Source organism: Arachis hypogaea, chromosome 16, assembly GCF_003086295.3.
Source record: "Arachis hypogaea cultivar Tifrunner chromosome 16, arahy.Tifrunner.gnm2.J5K5, whole genome shotgun sequence".
NCBI classification, from domain to species: domain Eukaryota; kingdom Viridiplantae; phylum Streptophyta; class Magnoliopsida; order Fabales; family Fabaceae; genus Arachis; species Arachis hypogaea.
The window spans coordinates 108,677,788-108,704,694 of record NC_092051.1 but is presented as its reverse complement, the minus strand read 5'-3'; the positions used below and the strand labels follow the sequence as shown (position 1 = coordinate 108,704,694).

At 37.3% G+C, this 26,907-nt stretch overlaps 1 long non-coding RNA gene across 1 annotated transcript; it reads right to left on the bottom strand.

The window, feature by feature from the left end:
- Positions 1-1,116: 1,116 nt before the first annotated feature.
- LOC140179830 (uncharacterized) lies at positions 1,117-2,617 on the bottom strand. The gene is made up of 4 exons (XR_011873659.1): positions 2,541-2,617; positions 2,124-2,194; positions 1,525-1,608; positions 1,117-1,237 (listed from the first exon to the last, which is right to left on the bottom strand). It is a non-coding gene; the product is annotated as an uncharacterized lncRNA (long non-coding RNA).
- Positions 2,618-26,907: the final 24,290 nt, after the last annotated feature.

Sequence of the window (26,907 nt, the reverse complement as noted above, 5' to 3'; positions counted from 1 at the left end):
TATATTTTGAATGTTCAGTTTCAAATATCTATTAGTTGTTTCCTTTCTTTTCCCTCCCAAATTAAAAAGTTTAACTATTTCAAAGATTCAAGTTTCTCAGTTGTATACTACTAGATACACCCCTCCTTCTCCTTTTTTTTTTTATATCTTGTGTTAACTGAAGCTACTATATTGTGTGTGCTATAAAAGTGTCATTCTCTTAAAAGAAAATCTGCTAATGCCATGAGAGAGATGTCAAATAAAAGTGATCACTCGGATAATTTGTGTGATCAAGTTGATGAAAGTGAGAAGGTGATGATGTGTTTATTTGCTTATACAATGTGCTAACTTTTATTATTTGGTTTTCTAGACTTATTTGTATTAATTTTTTTAATTTGGTTTAAATTTTAATGGATTTTATTGAAGTTAGAAATATGATGTTGGCCTTAAACAAAGTTGTGCTCAGGATTAGAAAAAGAAAAAGCCTCTCTTGAAGAGATTGACAAGGTCCTTGAAACTCGAATTTGATGAATCTGATGATGCTGATGCTTTTGAGGATGAATCTGATCTGGTGAGGGGGTCTAGTGACATGGTTTTGCATGTCATTTAACTAGAGCTGCTGATTAGGATTTGCATATCATTTAACTAGAGCTACTGATTAGGATTTATAGGGCATTGGATATGGGTAGTGCAAATAGTGTCCACCTTTCTTTGGTCTGTAATGTGAAGTTTTTTCACTACAAGATTTTTATTTATTTGTGGCAGTTTTTTTCTTATTTGTGGAGGTTTATAACCTCCACCAAATGATTTGTGGAGGTTTCAAAAATCCCCAAAATTTGAGGTGTCACGAGGTCTTTTGTAGGTTTTTAAAAACCTCCATAATCCATTCAGTGGAGGTTTTTTGTGTGTTTAGTGGAATTTTCAAACCTCCACAAATTAACTATTTTGTGAGATTTTAAAACCTCCACAAATTCTGTAATTATTTATTTATTTATTTTTAATTTCAAATCATTCATTAATCTCATCTAATTTACATATTTTCAAATTAGAAATTTATTTTTTAATATCAAAATTTAAAAACTAAATCTTTTATAACACAATTCCTCAATATAAGACATAACTCTATATATAAAAAAATTCTCAATGTCAACAAAACAACAACTAGATTTAGAACAACAACTTCAATATTTCAATATCATCTAATTACATAAAAAATGATCTGTCAAATACATCTGGATGGCCATAGTGAAACCACACCCTGAACAGAAGCATACATAAAAAAAGGTAAGCATATGTTGGAGTTTGGAAAGATAATACTAGAGGAATAGGTAATGAAGATAATATGCTTGAATGAAAAATATCACTGCTTGTTTATACAATAGGTAAAAGTCAAGCATATGAAAAATGCCACTATAGCATTACATTAGGCTTTGCAAATAAACTTGGAAAACTAAATTCACATTTGCTTTCTTTACCAGTAAATGGTTAAAAAAGAAAGTATTTATTATTTCCAAACATGTTCATAGTGAAGTTTTGCAGGGTTACCTGAGAGGATTGGCAAAAAGCCTTTGACAAATAGTGACAAAACTGGTTTCTTGATATGACATGAACCATGCCAGAGAAGGCACACTGAAGTTTTATAAGTCATTGAAAGTGAGGAAAGAAAATAGTGAGTAATGGGGGCAAGCAAGAAAAGAAATAGTTTATGTGAATTTAAAATAGAACAGGGAAACAATCAAAGAACCAGAGGCAGTATTGTCTTGAAGAAATGTTTTTTTATCATCTTGACATATGGTATTTGAAGTTTTCAATGCTTTTCCAACCCGTATCGAATCCTAAATGTCTGCAAATTATGTATAAACTTAAAATAGCAACAAGTGATCCTTCAAAACAATCTAATATGGTTGACCTTTTTCATCATTGAAGATTGTATAGCATGATGAGCAGAAAGTATCAATGACTCCTATTATACTTTTAATTACAGAGGGGTGCTAAACTCTCATTTATCAAAATAAAACTCTAAACCAATAGCGTCTAAGCAATTAATTGCATAGAAATAGCAAATTGAACATCTCATACTAGAGCTCAAAGCACAAAGTAGTAGAAGGAATAACAATTATTAAAGGAAGCCATTCATAGTATACCTTATGAAGATGGAAAGTAACGCCCTCAATGGGAATACTAATATCACTTAGGCAGTTCACCATTGCAAAACCTACCAAAACCACAGAAAAAAAATCAACAATCAACCACTGTCTTCCCATATGAAATCTGCTTTAATAAATAAATACTATTAATTAATAACATCATTAGCCTTTGGTAAAATGTTAAGCACATAATAAATAAAAAGCTTAAAATCTTACCTTTGATAAAATTTTGTACAAATTTTCATTCAAACATATCTCTTGCCAAGTTAGTAGCTATCTTCAATAGACAGCCATGTCAAAATTGTAAAAACAGATTTTCAAACTGGCACTGATATAATAACAATTACAAATAGACAGCCAAGAAGATCCAAGTTCCCTTCTCCCGGCATTAGAAAGAAGAAATAGAAAGAAAACCTTTTGGCGTTTAGAATCAGGGGGGCTTGGATCTGAACCATTCCATCTTCGTGATGTCCCTGCATCAATTTCCACCTGAAAACACATCCACTTGTCAGCAGTACGCTTGTTGTTTAGGGGAGAGGATTTTACAATAACTTTCATAGCTATATTCCAAATGTGCAACTAAGTCTAGAAGTTATGGTTGAGGAAAGTTGACTTAAGTAAATTTAAATTGCAATAGAATCAAGTAACCTGTGATGAAGAATCCTAAGCTACTTGTTCCTCTGAAGGATTTCTTCTAAAGCCTGTTTCTTATATATATATATGTATATATATTAAAATCTTGATTTGTCTCTTAATTACATGGGTAATGAATTATCAAATAGAATGAATATCTGACTTTGGGTGCATGAGATAGAAGATTAAAGCTCTAATTATCAAATCCAGCAGTAGTAATAGTATAGTATAGTTTTAAATAGTGATTAATTAATTAATTTAATGGAGGACTTAATTAAGAAGCCAAATAAAGTCAAAACTTAGATGAGTCCTTGTGTGTCTAAGATAAGAAAAGTCTTGGGGAGGAGGGAATTGACTTTGGTGCTTCAAAAGAAGCATTTATATTATGAGAAGCTAAGAACAGACAAAGGAAATTAAAGAGAGAGATTCTTAAAATCAAATCATCAGTATTATGCTCAACCATGTCTTCTAAAGGAAAAAAACCCCAAAACATGATGGATGTTGATCTCTCTTTGAAGATAGATCATCATAAAAATAATAAAGACAGAGAAGCAACACCACCAAAGGTAGTAGCATCAGTCAAAGAGGATCTCAAGAACAAGAAGGAGGAAGAAATAAAGGCACTTAATATTAATAAAGAAGATGTTTTTAAAGCTGCAGCTGGCGAAATTGAAGATGAATTACCTTTGCAGGATAACACAAAAGCAAGAGAGGTAATTAACTAATTATTAACATATATACACACTAGCTTTTTTAATTAATTCCAATAACTAAAAATTAATTATAATTATTTCTATGCTCTTGTTATTTGCCGGGGTAATTGACACCTAACATTTACCTTGCTACTACTCTTTTATAGTATTTAATTAGTGTAAGTTCATGAATCACAAGTCTGATACATTTACATAAAACTTTTTATTATTGTTGCTTGAAAAATTTAATTTTATTATGTATGAGTTGAGTGTGTTACAAATGGATATGGAGAGCATGAAAGAGGAAAACAAAGTGCTGAGGAAAGTGGTGGAACAAATTTTCAATCATCCAAGAAAACAACAATAATAAAAATAAAAGCAAGGTAATAATTGACTTATCATAAAACAGTACACAGTCACACAGTTTAATATCATCTGACTGTAAACAGAGAAGTATGAACAAACCCAAATAAACTGCATTAAAATCTAAACCGATGCGAAAAGATGAGCAAGCAGAATATAAGGAGGTACGTTATGTGTGAATTGCTATGTGGCTAAAAGTCGCAGATAGAATCGGAGATTTGTTAACAAATGCAAATCCATGTTACTAGGCAATAGTTAATTGGCTTCAATTGAATGCTAGATTATATACTTATTGGGAAAGTAAAGACATATAGAATGTCATAACTAAACATTGCAACAGGTAGCAAGAAATACCAATTAAGACTATTCAGATCACTTTATGCTAACTGTAGATTCTTCTATGAAATAAAGATACACCCTCTTCCTCTGCTCATTTGGAAAAAAGATGCAACTCAATAAGAATCTAAGGGAAACCAATCCCATGACCAACCCAAAGCTGATTTTTCCTAAATCACAGAGATAATGGAAAATACAGATGAATAGAACTGTGCAGAAACTTGTTAAAGTTTTCAAATTGGCTATGATGCATACCTCTTTTATTCCCTGTCTAAAGGCATTAACGAAGATGTAAAAAATTACTGAAAGAAAAATCTAAAAGGATTTGATAAAATAAACAAAATGAATGCCAAACTATATATTCAGCAAATAAATGCAGATAATTCACACCTTTATCCATGAGTATGGCCTATAGACCAAAGCAGGCAAGCTCCCATTATATTCCTCATTCTGAAATCCAAGTGGTCCTAAAATGCAACACCTCAAATACATTATTAAACACATAATAGTGTAAGGACTCAATTATTAATTTTTAAATCAGAATAACCCAATTGAAAATTGAGAGAAACTAGATGGAGCCCTGCAGTGATTTAACCTGTAATATTCACTTCTTACTTTAAAGTTCTACAAATAAGCCATGAGGAACTAGCCTGTTTCCAAGTGATACTATTTGAATGTGTTAAATAAATCCCTGTTTTTCAACACCTTGTCAATTCACCATTAATTTAGAAGTGACTATAAAGAATAATCTAGCCTTAACTAGTAACAATACTGAATTTGCATAATTTAAAAGACAACACACATGTCAACATCACCATTAATCTATAGAAGAGTCAATCAGAATCCTAACAAAATAACTAATAATCACTCCTAACGCAAAAAAATCCACTAACTATTGGCATGAAACAAAATAGCTTCAATGAACAATTATCATGTCTTCCCTGCCTTGTTTCCAAGACTCCTTATCAACGCAAATGAAAAACAATAAAGAAATACAAAACAAGAGGGGATACAGTAAGAAAGTTGCAACAGAACTGAGGAGGCGAGACAGAGAAGAAATTTATTGTTAATAAAGAAGAAATATCAGCAAATTAATAGAGAAGAAGAAGAAAAAGAAGTACCAGTGTCAATTTAAAGGAGAAATTGGACTGAGAGAAAGCGGTGTTGAAGAAGAAGCTCGGGAGTGAACAGATCTGCAAATGCATTGTACCAAGGCAACTATGGTGGCATCGACGGCAGAACCTGTGGCAGCAACGGCGGCAGAAACTGCGATGGCAACAGTGACAGCAACGACAGACAGAGAGAACAGATCTGAAAATACGTTGATAGAAGAGGTGGCTCGATCCAGAAGCTCTCTATAGCAACGGATACGGCAGTGGTGATGGCACCGGCAGCAGAAACCGCAGCGAGAACGGCGGCGAAAATGGCGTGGAAAACTTAGAGTTTCATTCTCTCTTAGCTGACTCTGCACCTTTCATTTTTAGAAAAAAGAGAAAATGACGGTGTTTTTTTCAAAATTTTGAATTTTAATTAATTATGAGTGGAGGTTTTTTAAAGTGCCATAAATAAAATGTATTGTGGAGGTTTTTATAAAGCTTCACTAAAATACTCCCTCAAATCAATATTAATCTTGTAGTGTTTGGTTATCTCAAATTTAATTATGTAACCCTTTATTTTTGTAGTTCATCTCTATATAGATCAATAAAATGCAGTAGCTCTTTAGTATTATATGTTAGATTTTGTTTTGGCAAACGATTTATATTTGAAAAATTATATATAGTGTTGCAAATCTTATTCAAGAGAAAGTTGAGAATTCAATTGCAAATGATAATTGATGAGAATTTATATGACGTGCTGAATATTTTTCAATAAGAAATATAAGAATTAATTATATAAATTGAGAAGGATGTTTAAATAATGTTATTTTGAGTTGTTTTAAAGGATTTTTAAAAAATACGTAGAATACATAAAGTAATAACTACTTGTCTAAATTCTAAAAAGATAGCTAGGTTATCTAGACTATATTGAAAAAAAGAAATCAATTTGAAAAAAAGTCATCATGTTTTTCGGTTGGATAAGAAAATCTAGCATTATAATTACCTTTTATATGCTGAGCTACAGTAGGTTGTTGGTTTAATAGTTTGGTCGAAGGTATTCATGATATTGTGATTTCAAAACACAATATTTTTCAAGTTTTGCGGTTTTTGTTTTTGTTTTTTTTTTTTACTTTTTCAATACTTTTAAAGTTTTTTGTTTTTTATTTTTTTTTTACTTTTTCATATGAAACTAAAGTTAAGTGTAATCTTTTCTTTGAGTATGTTTCTTCTATTCACTTCTTATTCTTTTATTTCTATTCTTTAGCTAGCAATATTATGAGTTATCTACACTTGCTTTAGAGAATAAAATATTTGCAATGAAGAAGAAAAGAGACGAGACATTTGCCACAAGAAAAAGTTAGTTGATTCTTTTGGTGATTATTATTTATTTGATTAATGATATATTATTTATCTTTACATGAGTTGAAGCATCTCACATTCTTTTGATTCTTACTCCTTTACATGAGTTGAAGCATATTCTTTTGATTTTTATTCATTTTTTTTCAATTATATACACATGTTTACTTAAGTATTTATTTATTTTTGTAGTAATTTTTTTTTAAGTTTTAGTAATAAATTTATTTGTTTTTTTTTTTATATAGATCAAGAGACCTTTTAATTTGAGAATGTACTAACTTCTCATGGGTCAATATCAAACAATAAAGGTATATATATAGACAAATATAAACTCTAAATTCTAAATAATGGTTGAGTTTTTTTTGCTATTTTTTATTTTTAATTTTAAATTTATTAAATATATTGGTTCACTTAAATGAAGGTATTATTTATAATTCTCTCAATAACGTATTCACAACCTCTGTTAATATCAAGGAATCAAGGATCATGTGATGTTTGCACCAAGTGAAAATAAAGGTGTGTAATTAGTTTTAATAAATAAGTTCAATCTCTTTATTTTTTTCTTATATTGATTAGCACAATTTTATTTTTTTTCGTGACATATGACACTGATTATTTTATAAATAGGATACTTGGACCACGGTGATTCTAATTACAGTTGCATATGGTGTGGTGCGGCCTTTTGGTATTCTGAACATGTTTTAAGGAAATCTAAAGTTAATTGTCCAGTATTTTCAATATGTTGTCTTAAAGGCAAAGTGGAATTGCCATTGTTGAAAGAGCCACCTAAATTGTTGATATCACTTTTCAATGAAAATGATCCAAAGAGTAAACACTTTTTGAAGAACATTCGGGTATATAATAATTTGTTTTGTTTTACTTCTATTGGTGAAGGGTTGACACATCTCTTAGTAATGGAATACACCCACTTCAGTTTATTCTTTGTGGTCAAAATTATCATAGAATTAGTGGTTTACTTCCAATGGCTGGTCAACCACTGAAATTTACTCAGTTGTATATCTTTGATACTGAGAATAAGTTGGAAAATAGAGAGAGATTTTTTCGGTATGATTTGATTATGTTTTAACTAACTCCCAACTATTATTTTTTTCAAATTTGTTTTTCATTCCTTTTTTGTGTATAGGTAACTAATTTATTTTTGTATAAAGTTTGACCAGTGGTGTAAGTTCTTTGGATTCAACATTAATTGAAGATTTATTGAAAATGATCGATGAAAATAATATTGTTGCCAAATCTTTTTGGATGGCTAAACAGTTCTATCAGCAACATCCTGATGAATCTTTTTTCATTTGGTTGTTTAGACATCGAACTACAGACCCTCGAGTGTATAGTAAACCCACAGTTGCTGAAATTACTGGTCTTATTGTTGGTGGCTTTGATGGCTCAGATACTGGACGCGATATCATTGTTCATTCTAAGAATGGATAGTTACAGCATATTCATGAGACACATACTTGCTATTGGCCATTGCAATATCCTTTATTGTTCCCATATGGTAAAGATGGATAGCAAGAAGATATACTGTACCATCACGTTAGAAGTAGAGAAAACATACCCACAAGACAAAGAGTTTCTCTTCGAAAATTTGTTTGCTTTCGAATTCAAGAATGAAATGCTGAGTTTGGGACAATACTTAAATCTAGAAGGCTATTTCAACAATTTATTGTTGATTCTTTTAGCATGGTAGAGTCACAATGACTTTTGTGTATTAGATTAACTAGAAGAATATAAGATCTCATATATTGCAAGGAGTTGAAGAGGCCATGAAATGAGGAGATATTGATGCATCGTCCATTGGAACTAGGATTGTGTTGCCGTCTTCTTTTTTTGGGGGAAGAAGATATATGTTGACTAATTGTTAGGATGCTATGTCTATTTGCAAACAATATGGATACCCTAGTCTATTTATTAATATAACATGCAATTCAAGTTGGTTGGAGTTTCAAAGATACACTGAACGAACTCATTCTTATATCTGATAGACCCGATCTTGCATGCAAATTGTTTGAATTGAAAATTCAATCTTTGAAAACTGATTTGAAGGATGGTGTCTTCTTTGGACCTGTGAATGCAGGTAATTTTTATGGAATTTTTTGTTGCTTATCTAATAATGAATTATATTTAAAATTAGATTTTTCTTTTATTCAAGAATGTATATAATTGAATTTCAGAAAAGAGGCTTGCCACATGCTCATATATTGGTTTGGCTTCAAAATGCAAGTAGGATGCAAACAATTGAAATCATGGATGAGATATATCAACTGAGTTACCAGACCCAACGAGATTTCTAAAGCTGTATAGCATTGTTACCAAATATATGATTCATGGTTCTTGTGGTAATTTAAAACCTTCTTCTCCTTACATGAGAAATGGTGGTTGTTCTAAATTTTATCCCAAAATATTTGTTGACTCGACAAATTTTGATAAGGATGGTTATCCAATATATAGAAGGCATAAAATGGGGATTAAATACACAATAAATGGTGTGGATGTGGATAATCAGTTTGTTGCTCCTTATAATCCAATGCTCCTAATGAAATATCGAGCTCATATCAATTTGGAGTTTTGTAACAAGTCAAATGTCATCAAATATTTGTTCAAATATATAAACAACGGCCCAGATCGTGTTATTGCAACAATTAGAAATGTACAAACTCTGGAACATGGTGTTCAAAATATTGATGAGATTAAGCAATTCTATGATTGTTATAACACCCTAATTAGCCTAAGCCTTACCCCGCGTCGTAAAGCAAAGGTTAATCAGAGGTTACGACAGTTCTAAGCTCATACGTATAATAATATAATATAATATCTAGAAGCCCGATGAAAAATATAGCTCAAATATTGGATTTGAAAAGCGCAAACCGTACTAACGAGCTACTAGTTTAAGGCATAAGAAACAGATAAGATACAACAAAATATAAGTATATAATATCATAGGAAACTAGCCTCAACTCGCAGAGTTTAAGCTGGCTAGTCATATACAAGTATACAGAACTATACAGAAAACTGACAGTTTGAAACAGCTTATACAAGTTTTTCTCTCATAAAACGAGCCTCTAGGCTAAGACAAAATACAAAAGAGAGATGTATAAATAAGATAAACCAAAAAGACTCCAAAAGACTCCAAGATCCTTCGCTTCTGTCACCATCCCAAAATAACTCACCGAGGTGGGTTGTGACCTGCATCTAAAAAACACAACAAAGATATGGTATGAGAACCGGAGGTTCTCAGTATGGTAACAGTGCCCAGTGATGTAGGATATAAGACCTCGGGACGCCAAAGGCAATCCTAAGCTCCATATCCATCACAAGATTCAAACTTAAAGCATTCTAAAACAATTAAGCATAATATAAACCTTATTATAAATAAACCGGGTAATATATCTTAAGGGATTTCTATTCTAACCAAACACCGCTGTCCCACAGCCTTCACCAACCTATTCTCCATGCGATCTCATCGCCACCGCCTTCCGAACCTCCTCAATCCCAGTAGAAAACACAATTAATAACAATGCAAGTAATTCACAAGTAAAAGCATACAAGGCAAGTAGATCAGGTAAGCAAATAGGCATGTTATTCAATTAGGCATACAATTACAAGTCGGCAAAGCAAACAAATAGATAGAAAATGCATATGATGAATGCCTGCCCTACTGGCTGTGATATCACATTGTCGGTTCAACTGCCAACCCGACACATCTCCATGGAGACGTCGCCCTTCGAATTTCTCATATGGGAACCCCCGAGATATAGTGCCCGGCTCACTGTCCAGATACCGGCGCCTGATCGCCTATAGATCCGAAGGGATGCGAGCGGGATACTCTTGCCACAGACCTCACATCTCAACGCAAGCGGGACGGACCACAGCCCTTACGCCGCCGCCGCTACCTCGACAGGCGGGATCCAACCCCGTCCCTGCCAGGCGCATAGCGTCTCATAATCTTAGTACAAATCAGTACTTCAGTGATTTTTCAGAAAACATTTTCAATATACGGAGATCCATCGTCTCAATCCGAGTCCTCGACTCATCTCAACCACTGTCCATTCATAACTCAATTTCCAATGTCAAAAGTTCATCATTCCTTATCCTCCACCCAACGTCAAATCATTCTCAACACACCAGAAACTTAGGCCTCCGTTTCCTAATTTATCATAAAACCATGCTCTAGAATCCTTAAGTTATATCCCATGTTCTAATACTCAAAGTTAAGCCTAAAACACTTAAAATGGTGTTTTAGAAGTTTACAACTTTGTTGGGAAGGTAGAATAGTTGAAAAACAAGAAAAATTTAAGAAACAGGATGTGTGCGACCACACAGGGGTGTGTGCATGCGCACGCCCAGAAGATTTTAAGATGTGTGCGTACGCACAGGGGTGTGCGTACGCGCAGGTGACATAATTTTTAAAATCCGTTCCCTCGCACAACCTGTGCCAGCGCCCCCAACAGATTGACCTTCCCGACGTGTGCGTCTGCACAGGTTGACATTCTTCATTAGATATGCGCGCGCACAAGCTGTGCTAGCGCTGCAAACAAAATGCACTTCCCTGCCTGTGCGTGCACACAGGTCAAAATTTTTGCAGGGTGTGAACTCGTACATATCAGAAATCATGAAATTCTGTAACTTTGCAGAATTTCAGATTTTTAACACCAACTTTGAATGATCATAACTCCCTCTAAAAAATTCCAATTTTCACAAACTTTATATCGATTTAAAGGGTTTTCAAAAATCTTTAAGTCTAAACAAATTCCAATCAGTTTCGAAAATTGAGACAAAAGTTATGATCGAGCAAAATTCACCAAAAACCCAATTTTACCAAATTTTACCATTTACACAATTTCTTACCATACACATTCCAAATCATACCAAACCACTTAAAGTCATTCCAAGATCCATTTTTCACCAAAAACTACCCTCTTGGGTCACAAGCCACAATTTATACCAATCTTTCATCATACTTCATTAATTTCAAAATCAATATCATCATATTACAATTATCAATAGCTTTCCACCAACACACTTACCATTCATCATTATATCAACATCAATTTTCTATCATCAAGTCATTCACGCTTCTAAGCCATAAACAAAAATAGTCATTCACCCCAATTTATCATACATCATAATCTCAATATCATTATTTCTCAACATAACCATATTAATTCAACATACAACATCAACCAAGCATTATCCACAACCACATAAATTCAACCCTATTCTATGGGTTACTAGCCTAAGTGTCCATGAATATTATATACTACATAGAGAAAACCGAAACCATACCTTGGCCGATTTTCAATATGCACCGAAATCCCAAAATGAGCATAAGCAAGCTTTCAACCACAAGCAAGCCTCCAATTCCACTCCAAGTACCAACAAGCTCCAACAATATCCAATAATTCACAATTTCAAGCTATAATACATAATTTACAATAATTCAACCTAGGGTTCATCAAATCCACAAAACCACAAGAGAGTTTATTTTCTCACCTTATCCAAAGTTGATTGGTATAAAACCTACTAAGTACCTAGTGCTAGATTGTACCTAATTAATCAAAATCACAAGAACCACTCATTCACCATAGCCAAAAACCGAATCTGTTATAGAATGAAAAACTGGACAAGAAATCGGAAGTTTTTTACCACTTTGTTCAGATGAAATCGAAGAGCTCGATGAGAGCTTCGCATGGCAACTGACGGCACGCGAATTGAAGTTCCGGAGAGTGAGATATGGCTCCAAGAAGATGATGATGAATAGTGAACTTTTGGAACCCTACCTCTCTTCTTTCTTTTCACGTTGTTGCTGGTGGTGTGGTGTTAAAGTGGCTGAAATGGCCACTTAATGGACTTATATAGTGTTGGGCTTGGGCCCAACTTGGGCTCGGTTCAACCCGTTAGCGTTTTTAGTCCGTTTGGCCCAACTTCGGGCCAAACCGTTAAAATTAACACCCGGTTTTGACTTCTAATATTTTTCTAAGGTTTTTGACTGTTTTAAATTTTTCTCGCACAGTACCGGGCAGACTTGAACCGGTTCAACCGGTTCAACTACCGATTCGCAGTTTTTCACGGTTTTTTGCAAAAAATACATTTTCTGACTCAGAAAAAGCCACTGAGTCCAAAAATCATATTTAAATCCCCTGATTCTCACTCTAATTATTCGGAACCTGATTTGGGCAAATTTAATTACTTAATTAACCGGTTGATTAGTTGCGGTTCTTACATTCTCCACACCAAATAAGAAATTTTGTCCTCAAAATTTGGTTTACCCATCTCCATCATTAAATGCTCCCTCAACATAAACCTACCTCAACATAAACCTACCTCTTACTGTTCATCATTTCATTCCTCCACGTCTGCTCAAATTCTTATCTACATCTTGTATTCTTATTTATAACTCCATATTTTTAACAGAATTCATGCCTATATCGTACGTCCTTTTCACTCCTAACTCTCTTCAATCAGCCTCAATACAACATTAGCATTTCAATTCAATGCTCTCTAAATCTATCCTTCAACTAAATCAGTTTCTATTCCAATCTATGCCCAAAGTCATCATGATCAAAATATCAAAATCTTTATCTTTCCGACACGGCAATTGCACAGTTATCACCCAAATCTAATTTTATTCACCTACCCTCATCTTCATAGCTTATCCCAACTCATTCTAATCTTACTGCCACAATCAAGCTTAGTTCTTAGAAAACCTTTACTCATATTAACCCACAAACTCTTCAAGTATTCAAGCCTAAGGTACGTTTAGTCATCTTCCTACGACCCCTACTCACGACTATCAAGTGCTATTGCATTTCACAAGCTTCCGCTGCGCTACTCTGATTTTTAGCCACTAATTAACTAACTAATCCAAATATTCAATCAAATCATACATCATCCATCAGATTACAGAACCTAGGCTTACCTCTAAACTTCCTCAACTTGACCCAAATAGGGTTCACGCTCATCCTAAGACTAATTTCTAACTTAGGGCCTCCTAGCATCTCTATGCCTAATTCAAAGTCTCCTAAATTCTCAATTGTAAGTAATTCTCCATAGCTCCAATTACAATACCCATCAATTTCCAACCATTCAACACCTTCAAAGCCTAGCAACAGTTCTTTTACTAACTACAATTTCAATACCATCTGCTCCATCATACTCCTAACACACTCCATCATCTCAAACACCTAAAATATTCTATTCTTCCTTTCCTCTATTCATTTGATAAAATTCCAAGATCCATAATGCCACCATACCATTTGTCTCGTATCTAATCATTCAATTCATTTACAATTTTGTCCATATGTACAATTCAACCTCCCTTAGTCATACTAAACAATTGGTAAATCTCTATTTATTTTAACTAACATCAATTGTTAACTCAGCAAAAATTCAAGCCTAAACTCCTCCTCACTTAATTTTCTCCTTCTCTTCTTACCTCTGCACTCAATGGTTCACCATGTGCCAACATCATATTAACTATCTTATGATCTACACATGAGAACCAAAAATCAAACGTGAGTATCCCTAAGTAGTAGCTTAACTCTCAATTGTAGTCCTTGAGTAATTTCCCCCATCTTCATGGAGGTAATTCCCCTTGCTCCACCTCTCTAACACAAGTATAACGCAGCAGGCTCCAAATCGTGAGTAAGAGATTCCACTTCGTATGGCCTCAACCATTGCGACGCACTAACCATTACCTCCTAATGCTAAGTCGATACACACTCCAAGACTTTCAACGAGGTGTTATCATAGATCCTAACTGGTCCTTGAGGTTCACATAACACAAGTACCGATGATGTAGCTAATCATTCTTTCAAGTTCTGGAGGAATTACAATTCGGCGTTGGAGCTAAAGGAGCATCTTTGGGTATCAATTTATTCATAGGTAATGCCATTCGTAAAAGTAAGGCTTCACAACTCCTCGTAAGATCGCACGCTCGCCGGTTTCAACCTTCGTATTCAGAAGTTGCGTCCTACGGAACTAGCTTATCGATGGTTGCGTCTAAGGATGGCATGTGATGTTGAATTAAGCCCAAGCTATTTGAAGGGATACCGAGCTCAAGAGAAAGCAAACAACTTTGAATGGTATCCGTAAGAAATTGAAAAGGTACATTATGTTATGTTTAGACAAGGTTATAGAGAACAAGAAAATGAACCAGAAGAAAAAATTAGAGTGCACCTCAAGAAAGGGATTCCAAATTAAGAATCTTTGAGGAAAACAATATGGCACATTGAATCAAAATGTGTCCCTACTGATTTTATAACTAGTTCGTGAATAAAGATGGTTTTAGGCTCATGCTAAGGGGTACGAGTTGTGTGAAAGGACACGTGCAAACAGGGATTTGATTTAGGGAACGTTCAATTTAATTGTCAAGAAACGTCACGGAATAAAGTTCTTCAATGCTGATTACAAAAGAAAGATAGATCAAGTCACAAGCATTTGTTGGTAATCTCTCTCGTATTAAGTCTCCCATTACTATCCTCCTTCACTCCGGCTCCTCGCAACTGATCCATTAAGTTATCTATCCTTGGCAACGGATACTAGTCCTTCATAGTCACTTTGTTAAATTGTCGGTAATCCCTGCAGAGTCGCATTCACCACTAAGCACGTATATTACCCTTAGCTACAACTGTCCCTCCTTCCATGAAGTGTTCGGTTACTTAATATCGCCAACTTAATGTAAGTCGTGAAAGTACTTCATCTTTCATAATCCTACCGTGTCAATGCTTCCTCACGCCTTCTGCAGTGTCACTCTAATTAGTTGTCACTAAGAACCCAAATCGCTTGGTTGTGCCTACCAGACTTATCTTCTCCCTTTCGTTCCTTCCGATGCTAAGTTTGGCCAGCCTTAACGGCAACATCCCATAAAATGAACTAAGATAAACTCCGGTCCCAAGCTTGACGTTTAATATAATTTTCCTAGTTCCAAATCTTTGTCTCCATCATAAGCTAATAAGAAGAGTCAAGTTACAGTCCTCCACAACGTGATTAAAACTAGGTTATCAATTTCATTGTTACCTCGAGTTGGAGATCCTTAACCCCGTTACTGGGACCGATCTGCACCTTGGCCCTTTTTGTAAGGACAACGTCTAGAGATATGCCCTGAGAATCCACAGCTGTAACATCCACTGAACCCAGCCATGCATGATTTTTCTAGATGGTATCCTCCACATCTCGAGCACCTTAACTCCTCTTGTTGAGCCCACGCCTGCTTACCTGCTCCTCTCGCCCGGTGATACTGGTCATGGTCAATGCCTCTGATATGTCTTTGAACTTGGGATTGCTGAGGGGCATGCCTACCCTTCTTGGAGTTCTGGCCTCTTGATGGAACATACTTCCTACGACCTTTACCACTGGTGCCACCACGAACATCTCTCTCCACCAGTTCAGAGAATCTCTTAATCTCCAATGGAGCCACAACACACATGATATCTTTCCTCAGCCCTACTTCGTATTTGACACATTTCCATCCCTCATAGGACTCAAGAGTACCCTGACTTATTCTCGAGAACCTACAGAGTTCCTCGAACTTGCTGGTGTATTAAGCTATGGTCATGGACCCTTGCTTCAGCTGTAAGAGTTCCAACTCTCTGGCCTCCTTTAATGATTCATGCTGGTACTTTTTGTAGAATGCTTCCTGGAATAATTCCCATGTAATGTCCACCTTTTGTAGGTGTAGTAGTCGGCGCTCTCCTTGCCACCATTGCTGAGCTTCTCCCATCAGTTGATAAGCCGCATATTCGACGAACTGATTACTCGGGACTTGTTGAGCCTGTAATGCACCCTCCACCGCTTTGAACCAGTTGTCTGCTTCAACAGGATTTATTGATCCATTGAAAACTGGCAGGTCAGCTTTCAGAAAAGCAACTAGAGTTCTCAGAACACCAACTAAGTTGTCCTCAACACCTTCTTCATTTTTGCTTCTGGCTAATTGCCTTGTTTGCCGCAAAGCATGAGTAGTCATTAGGGTTCCTGTTTATACTAATCAATTGATATCAAGGTGATCAGTCTCAATATCAAAAGTCTAGTGCTTCAATTAACCCAAACAGGCACCCACAAACAAGCATGCTATTCATATATCAAGTAGATAACCTAATAGCATCAAGGAAAAAGACACACAGAGTATGCAATGAAGCACAATCCGTCCATCTCTCAGTCTCACGAGGACGAACCGCTCTGATACCACTAAATGTAACACCCTAATTAGCCTAAGCCTTACCTCGCGTCGTAAAGCAAAGGTTAATCAGAGGTTACGACAGTTCTAAGCTCATACGTATAATATATAGAAGAATAATATAATATCTAGAAGCCCGATGAAAAATATAGCTCAAATATTGGATTTGAAAAGCACAAACCGTACTAATGAGCTACTAGTTTAAAGCATAAGAAACAGATAAGATACAATAAAATATAACTATATAATATCATAGGAAACTAGCCTCGACTCGCAGAGTTTAAGCCGGCTAGCCATATACAAGTATACAGAACTATACAGAAAACTGACAGTTTAAAATAGCTTATACAAGTTTTTCTCTCATAAAACAAGCCTCTAGGCTAAGAGAAAATACAAAAGAGAGATGTATAAACAAGATAAACCAAAAAGACTCCAAAAGACTCCAAGATCCTCCGCTTCTGTCACCATCCCAAAATAACTCACCGAGGTGGGTTGCGACCTGCATCTGAAAAACACAACAAAGATATGGTATGAGAACCGGAGGTTCTCAGTATGGTAACAGTGCCTAGTGATGTAGGATATAAGACCCCGGGACGCCAAAGGCAATCCTAAGCTCCATATCCAACACAAAATTCAAACTTAAAGCATTCTAAAACAATTAAGCATAATATAAACCTTATTATAAAGAAACCGGGTAATCTATCTTAAGGGATTTCTATTCTAACCAAACACCGTTGTCCCACAGCCTTCACCAACCTATCCTTCGTGTGATTCCATTGCCACCGCCTGCTCGCCTATAGATTCGAAGGGATGCGAACGGGATACTCTTGCCATAGACCTCACATCTCAACGCAAGCAGGACGAATCACCGCCCTTACGCCGCTGCCGTGGTGCACGAAATTGTGATCACACTTTCACAACTCCGGTACAACTAACCAGCAAGTGCACTGGGTCGTCAAAGTAATAAAACCTTACGCGACTAAGGGTCGATCCCACGGAGATTGCTGGCTTGAAGCAAGCTATGGTCATCCTATAAATCTTAGTCAGGAGGATTCAATTGGTTATGAGTTTTGATAATTGAAAGATAAATAAAACGTAAATTAAAATAAAGATACTTATTAATTCATTGGTGGGAGTTTCAGATAAGCGTTTGCAGATGCTTTGTTGCTTTTAAACCTCTGCTTTCCTATTTTCTTCATCCAATCATGCGTGCTCCCTTCCATGGCAAGTTGTATGTTGGTGGATCACCGTTGTCAATGGCTACCATCCGTCCTCTCAGTGAAAATGGTCCAGGCACGGCTTCTGTACGGCTAATCATCTGTCGGATCTCTCATCTCAGATGAAAAATACCAGGCACAGCTACCGCACGGTTAATCATCTGTCGGTTCTCACTTGTGTCGAAATAGGATCTCTCTATCCTTTTGCACACTATCATTCCGCCCAACATTCGTGAGTTTGAAGCTCGTTTGTTCTAGCCTTTACCACGAAGGTTCTGATCTCTGTGAGTTCGACTGCTCTATTGTCAGGAGATGCAAGTCGAAGTCACGAACCAGAGGCCTAAGAGATTATACTCCAGCTGTCGTCCAATGACTACATTGAACATCATGTAGACCGCTTGTGGTTGTCAGGCACGCGGATCTTGGCTAAGCGAGTAATGAAGATAGTGGGTGATTGTCACAGGTCATCCCTTCATTCTGACTTAACTTAATTAAGAACGAGAGTATATCTTAGAGAAGAGACATGCGTGAATTGAAAGAGAAACAATAGTACTTTCATTAATTCATGAAGAACAGCAGAGCTCCGCACCATAATCTATGAGGTATAGAAACTCCACCGTAGAAAATACATAAGAGAAAAATGTCTTGGCATGGCCATGTGGCCAGCCTCCAAATGTGAAAAATGGCATAATCCTCGAATACAATAGTAAAAAGTGCTATTTATACTAAACTAGTTACTAAGGATTACAGAAAATAAGTAACAAAGTGCAGATAGTGCAGAAATCCACTTCCGGGGCCCACTTGGTGTGTGCTTGGGCTGAGCATTGAGCTTTACACGTGCATAGGCCTTTTCTAGAGTTAAACGCCAGCTTAGATGCCAGTTTGAGCGTTTAACTCCAGTTCTGGTGCTAGTTCCGGTGTTTTACTCCAGAAAAGGGTCTCTGGCTGGCGTTTAACGCCAGTTTGGGCCATCAAATCTCGGGCAAAGTATGGACTATTATACATTGCTAGAAAGCCCAGATGTTAGCTTTCCATCCCAATTGAGAAAGCACCAATTGGACTTCTGTAGCTCTAGGAAATCGCGTTTGAGTGCAGGGAGGTCAGAATCCAACAGCATCTGCAGTCCTTTCTCAGCCTCTGAATCAGATTTTTGCTCAGGTCCCTCAATTTTAGCCAGAAAATACCTGAAATTACAAAAAAATACACAAACTCATAGTAAAGTCCAGAAATGTGATTTTTGCATAAAAACTAATAAAAATATAATAAAAAGTAACTAAAACATACTAAAAACTACATAAAAATAACGCCAAAAAATGTATAAATTATCCGCTCATCACAACACCAAACTTAAATTGTTGCTTGTCTCCAAGCAACCAAAAACAAAATAAGATAAAACGAAGAGAAAATACAATAAATTTCAAAAATATCAATGAAGATTAGTTTTAATTAGATGAGCTGGACTAGTAGCTTTTTGCCTCTGAATAGTTTTGGCATCTCTCTATCCATTGGAGTTCAGAATTGGTGGCCTCTTTAGGAACTCAGAAATACAGATAATGTTATTGATTTTCCTAGTTAAGTTTTTTTTTTATTCTTGAACACATCTACTTTATGAGTCTTGGCCGTGACCCTTAGCATTTTGTTTTCTAGTATTACCACCGGATACATAAATGCCACGGACACATAACTAGGTGAACCTTTTCAGATTGTGACTCAGCTTTGCTAGAGTCCCCAGTTAGAGGTGCCCAGAGTTCTTAAGCACACTCTTTTGCCTTGGATCACGACTTTTACCACTCAGTCCCAAGCTTTTCACTTGGACCTTCATGACACAAGCACATGGTTAGGGACAGCTTGATTTAGCAGCTTAGGCCAGGATTTTATTCGTTTTGGCCCTCCTATCCATTGATGCTCAAAGCCTTGGATCCATTTTACCCCTGCCTTTTAGTTTAAAGGGTTATTGCCTTTTTTGCTCTTGCCTTTTGGTTTAAAGAGCTATTGGCTTTTTCTGCTTGCTTTTTCTTTCTTCTTTTTTTCTTTCTTCTTTTTTTTTTCCGCAAGCTTTTGTTTTTCACTGCTTTTTCTTGCTTCAAGAATCAATTTTATGATTTTTCAGATTACCGATAACATGTCTCTTTTTTCATTATTCTTTCAAGAGCCAACTTTTCTTAATTTTAACTTCAAACATGCACTGTTTATGCATACATTTAGAAAACAGAAAGTATTGCCACCACATCAAAATAATTAAACTAATTTCAAGATAAAATTCAAAATTCATATACCTTTTGTTCTTTTGCAAATAAAAGCATTTTTTTATTTAAGAAAGGTGAGCGATTCATGGAATCATTCATAGCTTTAAGACATAGATACTAGACACTAATGATCATGTAATAAAGACACAAACATAGACAAAACATAAAGCATAGAAATGAAAAACAAAAAAATAAGAACAAGGAAATTAAAGAACGGGTCCACCTTAGTGACGGCGGTTAGTTCTTCCTCTTGAAGATCCTATGGAGTGCTTGAGCTCCTTAATATCTCTTCCTTGCCTTTGCTACTCTTCCCTCATGGCTCTTTGGTCCTCTCTGATTTCATGGAGGATAATGGAGTGCTCTTGGTGCTCCATTCTTAGTTGCTCCACGTTGAAACTCAAATCTCCTAAAGAGGTGTTGAGTTGCTGGTGCATGAAATCACAATCACACTTTTGTAATTCCACACAACTAACCAGCAAGTGCACTAGGTCGTCCAAGTAATACCTTACATGAGTAAGGGTCGATCCCACGGAGATTGTCGGCTTGAAGCAAGCTATGGTTATCTTGTAACTCTTAGTCAGGATATCAATAACAATTCTCAGTTTTAATTGGAATAAGTAAAAGGACATGGATTAAATAAGACTTGTTATGCAGTAATAGAGAACAGGTTGAGGTTTTGGAGATGCTCTATCTTCTGAATCTCTGCTTTCGTACTGTCTTCTTCTTCACACACGCAAGGCTCCTTCCATGGAAAGCTGTATGTTGGTGGATCACCGTTGTCAATGGCTACTGATGACTTGCATCATTTACCCTTCTTTCTTACATGAAGAAGACCATAAAAGAGCATAAATCTCATTTGATCAGTACAATTCATGCATTATTTGATGAATATTATGGTACACCACTTTGAGATGAGTTGTGCTAAATTTTAGGTGAGAAAAGCATAAAAAATTGGGTGAAAGACAAACAAAAAGCCGGGCATGTGAAACTGGCGTGACACTTGAAGCAAACACCACAAAAACGCACTGGCGTGGCACGCCAGGAGCAGGGCGTGGCACGCCAGTACTAAAGTCCAGAGAAGAGATTCAAAGCATGCATATAGGCGTGGCACGCCAGAGACAAGGCATGGCACGCTAATACAAAATTTCAGAGAGCTACAATGGAGGACACAAAAGGGGCATGGCACGCCAAGCTGGGCGTGGCACGCCTGACCCATCAATTACTATGGGCGTGCCACTTGAGCAAAGGGGCGTGGCACGCCAACTCTCCACCCCAAGAAGAACCTTCACTATGGCGTGCCACTTGGTATCGAAGGCGTGGCACGCCAGCCCAAAGAAGTCACCTGGGCGTGCCACTTGAGAACCCAGGCGTGGCACGGCAAGCTTGAAGAGTTCACAAGATCATGGGCATGCCACTTGAGCAGCATGGCGTGGCACGCTGGTACAACAATCCAGAGAAGGGGCTGAAGGCAATTGAAGACTGGACGTGCCACTTGAGCAACCAGGCGTGGCACGCCAATGCACAAAGGACCAAAAGCAAGGACTGGGCGTGCCACTTGGTATCAAAGGCGTGGCACGCCAACCTTGGCATTTCACTATGGCGTGCCACTTGAAGACTGAGGCGTGGCACGCCAACCACTAGAACCAAGACAAGATCATGGGCGTGGCACACCAGCCTCTAGGCGTGGCACGCTAGTTTAAGTTTCCAGAGAGGATGAAGGAGACCAATTACATGGGGCGTGCCACTTGGTATCAAAGGCGTGGCACGCCATTCACTATTCTACATTTAGGCGTGCCACTTGAGCAACCAGGCGTGGCACACCAGTGTCATTAAAAAGAAAAGCATTGGGGCGTGCCACTTGAGCTCATGGCGTGTCACGCCAAACAGAGGAACCACTCACTCACAAAAGGGGCGTGGCGCGCCAGACTTTGGGCGTGCCAGGCTAGTTCAACTTTCCAGAGAAGCCTAGCCAAGCACAAAGCAAGGGAGTGGCACGCTAGACCTTGGGCGTGGCACGCCAGTACAAGCTTCCAGAGGCAAAGAGAAGTGAGAAAGGCAAGGGGCGTGCCACTTGAGTTCGAAGGCGTGGCACGCCAAGGTTGAGAGAGGGACGAGCGTGCCACTTGAAGGAGTAGGCGTGGCACGCCAAGCTGGAAATGAAGGGCACGTGACACACCAGAGAAGCGCCAGCCACACGCCAGCTAAGAAGTCATGCTTATTGAGTGTTTTCTTTTCCCTCCAAAATGTAATTTTCCTTTTTTACTTTTGTAATTCTTTTATTTTACTAGGAGTAGTATAAATACCCCAAGGTATACTGAAGAAGGGGTTAAGCAGTCAGTTTTAGATCTACTTTTACACTTCACTTTTGAATACTTTTTGAGCTATGAGTAGCTAACTTCCCTCTCATTGAGAGAGGGAGCTCTGTTGTACTTGATGGATGAATGATAGTGAAATCCTTCTTCTCTTCATCTTCTCTTTGATTTGCTAGAAGGAATTTCGTTCTTAATGCTTAGTATTCAATTATCTTGGGAAAGAGATTGAATACAATTGGGTTTCATGGGAACCTTGGGAAAGAAAACATGAAATCATGCTTGAAATTCCTTCTCACACTAGAGTAGAATCTGGGTTTTGGTGTTTGGATATGTGACATATAATCCTCCCTCTACTTGGACCTATGATGGTGTGTGGTATAATCAGGGACCAAGCATATCTCTCTTCATGAGCAATTAGACCAAGGAATTGGCTATTCATCAAGATCTGAGAGATTGAGTCACCAAGGGATTAGGGCTCAATCAATCATGATTGCCAAGAGGTCAATGAGTAGCATGATTGAAGAGGATATAAGCTAGATTTAATCCAAAAAGACAACATCTCCCAATCTCAATAAATTTTCCCATTCTTATCTATCCATTTCTTTACTGCTTATTTTTACATTCAGCAATTTCCCATTCCCGTTTACATTCAAGTCATTTATGATTCTGCACTTTACTTTCTGCCATTTATATTTCTGCACTTTATTGCCTTTCTTTATATTCTAGTCATTTACATTTATGTCATTTAAAATTCTGCACTTTACAATCCTATTGATCCGCTTGACTAATTCATCAATTGATTAAAACTGCTCGAATTTTCTAATCTCTGTGGATACGATCCCACTCCACTGTGGGTTATTACTTGACGATAATTTTGGTGCGCTTGCCAAAAGAACTAATTCACCAATTTTGAATGGGGTGTGAATTCCAGTCATCAAGTTTTATGGCGCCGTTGCCGGGGATTGGCTTAAATTTGACAGTGATTAAATCAATTGGAGAGCTAGATTAAGCAATTTAAATTCCTTGTTATTTTATCTTGTTTAGCATTTTTTGTTATTTTCTTTTATTTTGAGTTCTATTTCTTTCTTCTTTGAGTATTTTTTATATACATATTTCCACTCTTCTAACTGTTTGATTAATTGCACCACTCACACTAACATCCACTTTAACAAGAGTAATTTCTTCATTCATTTTTTTCTTGCTTTTTGCCTTGATGGTTGTATGACAGGTAGAAGAAGCAGGGCTTCAACTTCCTTTGATTCTGAACCTGAGAGGACCTTCCTTAGATTAAGGAGGGAAGCAAGAGGGAAAAGAGTTGTTGGTGCTGAGGAAGAGGAAGAGTATTTTGAAACAAACATGGAGGAGAACATGGAGAACCATCATGAAGGAGAAGCTCACAACCATGCCAGAGAAGGTCCAGTAAATCATGATGGGCAAGAGAAGAGAGTCTTAGGCTCCTATATCAACCCAAACCCAGGAAATTGTGGCAGCAGCATCTTAAAGCCAACAATTCATGCCAACAATTTTGAGCTGAAACCTCAGCTCATCACACTTGTTCAGAACAATTGCTCATATGGAGGAAGTGCCCAGGAAGACCCTAATCAACATCTCAGCATATTCTTGAGGATATGTGATACTGTCAAGTCCAACGGGGTACACCCCGACATCTACAAACTACTCTTGTTCCCTTTCTCACTCAGAGATAAGGTAGCAAAGTGGTTGGAATCATTCCCCAAGGATAGCCTAACTACATGGGAGGAGGTCGTGAACAGATTTCTTGTAAAATTTTACCCTCCACAAAGAATCATTAGGCTGAGAGCTGAGGTACAAACTTTCAGACAACAAGATGGAGAAATACTCTATGAGGCCTGGGAGGATTCAAAGATCTGACAAGAAGATGCCCACCAAAAATGTTCAATGAATGGGTACAACTACACATCTTTTATGAGGGACTATCCTATGAAGCAAAGAAGGCTGTGGATCATTCTTCAGGAGGCTCACTCAACAAGAAGAAAACCATTGAAGAGGCCATAGATGTCATTGAGACTGTAGCTAAAAATGAGTATTTCTATGCTTCAGAGAGGACTCAGAAGAAGGGAGTGCTAGAGCTCAACTCTGTAGATGCTTTGTTAGCTCAGAACAAAGCAATTGCAGCTCAAATAGTAGTTCTAACCAAAAGGATGGAGGCCAACCAAGCCTCAGTCATTCAGGACCCAACTCCTCAACAAGAAGGGAATGCACCAGGTTCTGAAGTTAACTGGGAACAAGCTAATTATGTGAACAATTCATCCAGACCACCATATGACCCACACTCTAAGACATACAACTCAGGTTGGAAGAACCACCCAAACTTTGGGTGGGGAAATCAACAGAACCACAACCAGGACCACAACAAGCCTTATTCATCAAATCAGCAATTCAACCACAACCCCAACCACCAAACAGGAAACCATAGACCCTACCATAACTCACAAAATACATCATACCATAGTAACCAGCCCACACACAACAACCTCAACCAAGATGCACCATCCTCAACTATGCAACTATGTCAAATCAAGAGCAACTTTGAGAGGATGAAAGCTGCAATAGCACAACTATCCTCACAAATTACAGGAGCAGTCTCCACCCTCATGGATAGACAAGCACAAACTGATAGAAGGATAGATACTAATCAAGAGGAATACAGGTCAAATCTGAAAAATCAAGGCGCAGCAATCTCAAAGTTGGAAGCACAAGTGGGGATTTTGTCCAAGCAAACCCCACTTCCCAAACACACATTTCCTAGTGATACTATGGTTAACCCAAGAGGAGAATGCAAGGCCATTACTCTAAGAAGTGGGAAGGTTGTAGAAGGAGGAATCCCAAGCAAAGACAAGCATGAAGAAGTTGCAGCAAAGAATGGGAACAAGGATGAAGAAGAAATCCCTGCTCCACCACCACCAAAACTAGTCTTGAAGCCGTATATGCCAAAGGCACCATACCCACAAAGACTGGGAAAAGATGGGAAGGATAGCCAGTTTTCTAAGTTCCTAGAGATCTTCAAGAGGCTCCAAATCAACATACCATTTGCTGAGGCATTAGAACAAATGCCACTCTATGCTAAATTTTTGAAGGAGCTTATAACCAAAATGAGAAACTGGAAAGCAAAAGAAACCATAATATTGACTGAAGAGTGCAGCGCCATCATATAGAAGAAGCTGCCTCAAAAGCTAAAGGACCCAGGGAGTTTCCAAATTCCCTGCATCATAGGAGACATCACCATTGAGAAGGCTTTGTGTGATTTGGGAGCTAGCATAAATCTTATGTCCATGACCATGATGAGAAGGATGAAGATTGAGGAAGCCAAGCCAACAAGAATAGCACTCCAATTGGCTGACAAAATATTTAAGTTTCCACATGGAGTGGTGGAAGACCTGCTAGTGAAAGTAGGAGAGTTCATCTTTCCTACTGATTTTGTTGTGCTGGACATGGAAGAAGAGGCCAACACGTCAATTATCCTAGGAAGATCATTCCTAGCTACTGCTGGAGCCATCATCGATGTGCAAAAAGGGGAACTACTCTTGAGGTTGCATGAAGAGAAAATGGTCTTCAATGTCTTCAAAGCAATGAGTTACCCCAAGGAATCCATAGAAGAATGCATGCTGGTAGACACCATGGAACAAATAGTTCAAGAAGTCTTGGAAGAAGAACAATGTGGAGAAACCATTGAGCTGGAACAAGTACCAGATGGAGAATCACCACAAGCAACCATGAGAAACTCAATCATGCCAACCATTACAAGCAACAAAGATGCAAAGCCACCAAAACTAGAACTGAAAGCATTACCACCCAGCTTGAAGTATGCATATCTGGATGCTAACAACACCCAACCAGTGATCATAAATTCAAGTCTGAGTAAGGAACAAGAAGAGGAGTGATGAGCGGATAATTTATACGCTTTTTGGCATTGTTTTTAGTATGTTTTTAGTATATTTTAGTTAGTTTTTATTATGTTTTTATTAGTTTTTAAATAAAAATCACATTTCTGGACTTTACTATGAGTTTGTGTATTTTTCTGTGATTTCAGGTATTTTCTGGCTGAAATTGAGGGACCTGAGCAAAAATCTGATTCAGAGGCTGAAAAAGGACTGCAGATGCTGTTGGATTCTGACCTCCCTGCACTCGAAGTAGATTTTCTGGAGCTGCAAAAGCCCAATTGGCGCGCTCTCAATTGCGTTGAAAAGTAGACATCCTGGGCTTTCCAGAAATATATAATAGTCCATACTTTGCCCAAGATTTGATGGCCCAAATCGGCGTTCCAAGTCAGCTTAAGAATTTTGGCGTCAAAACGCTAG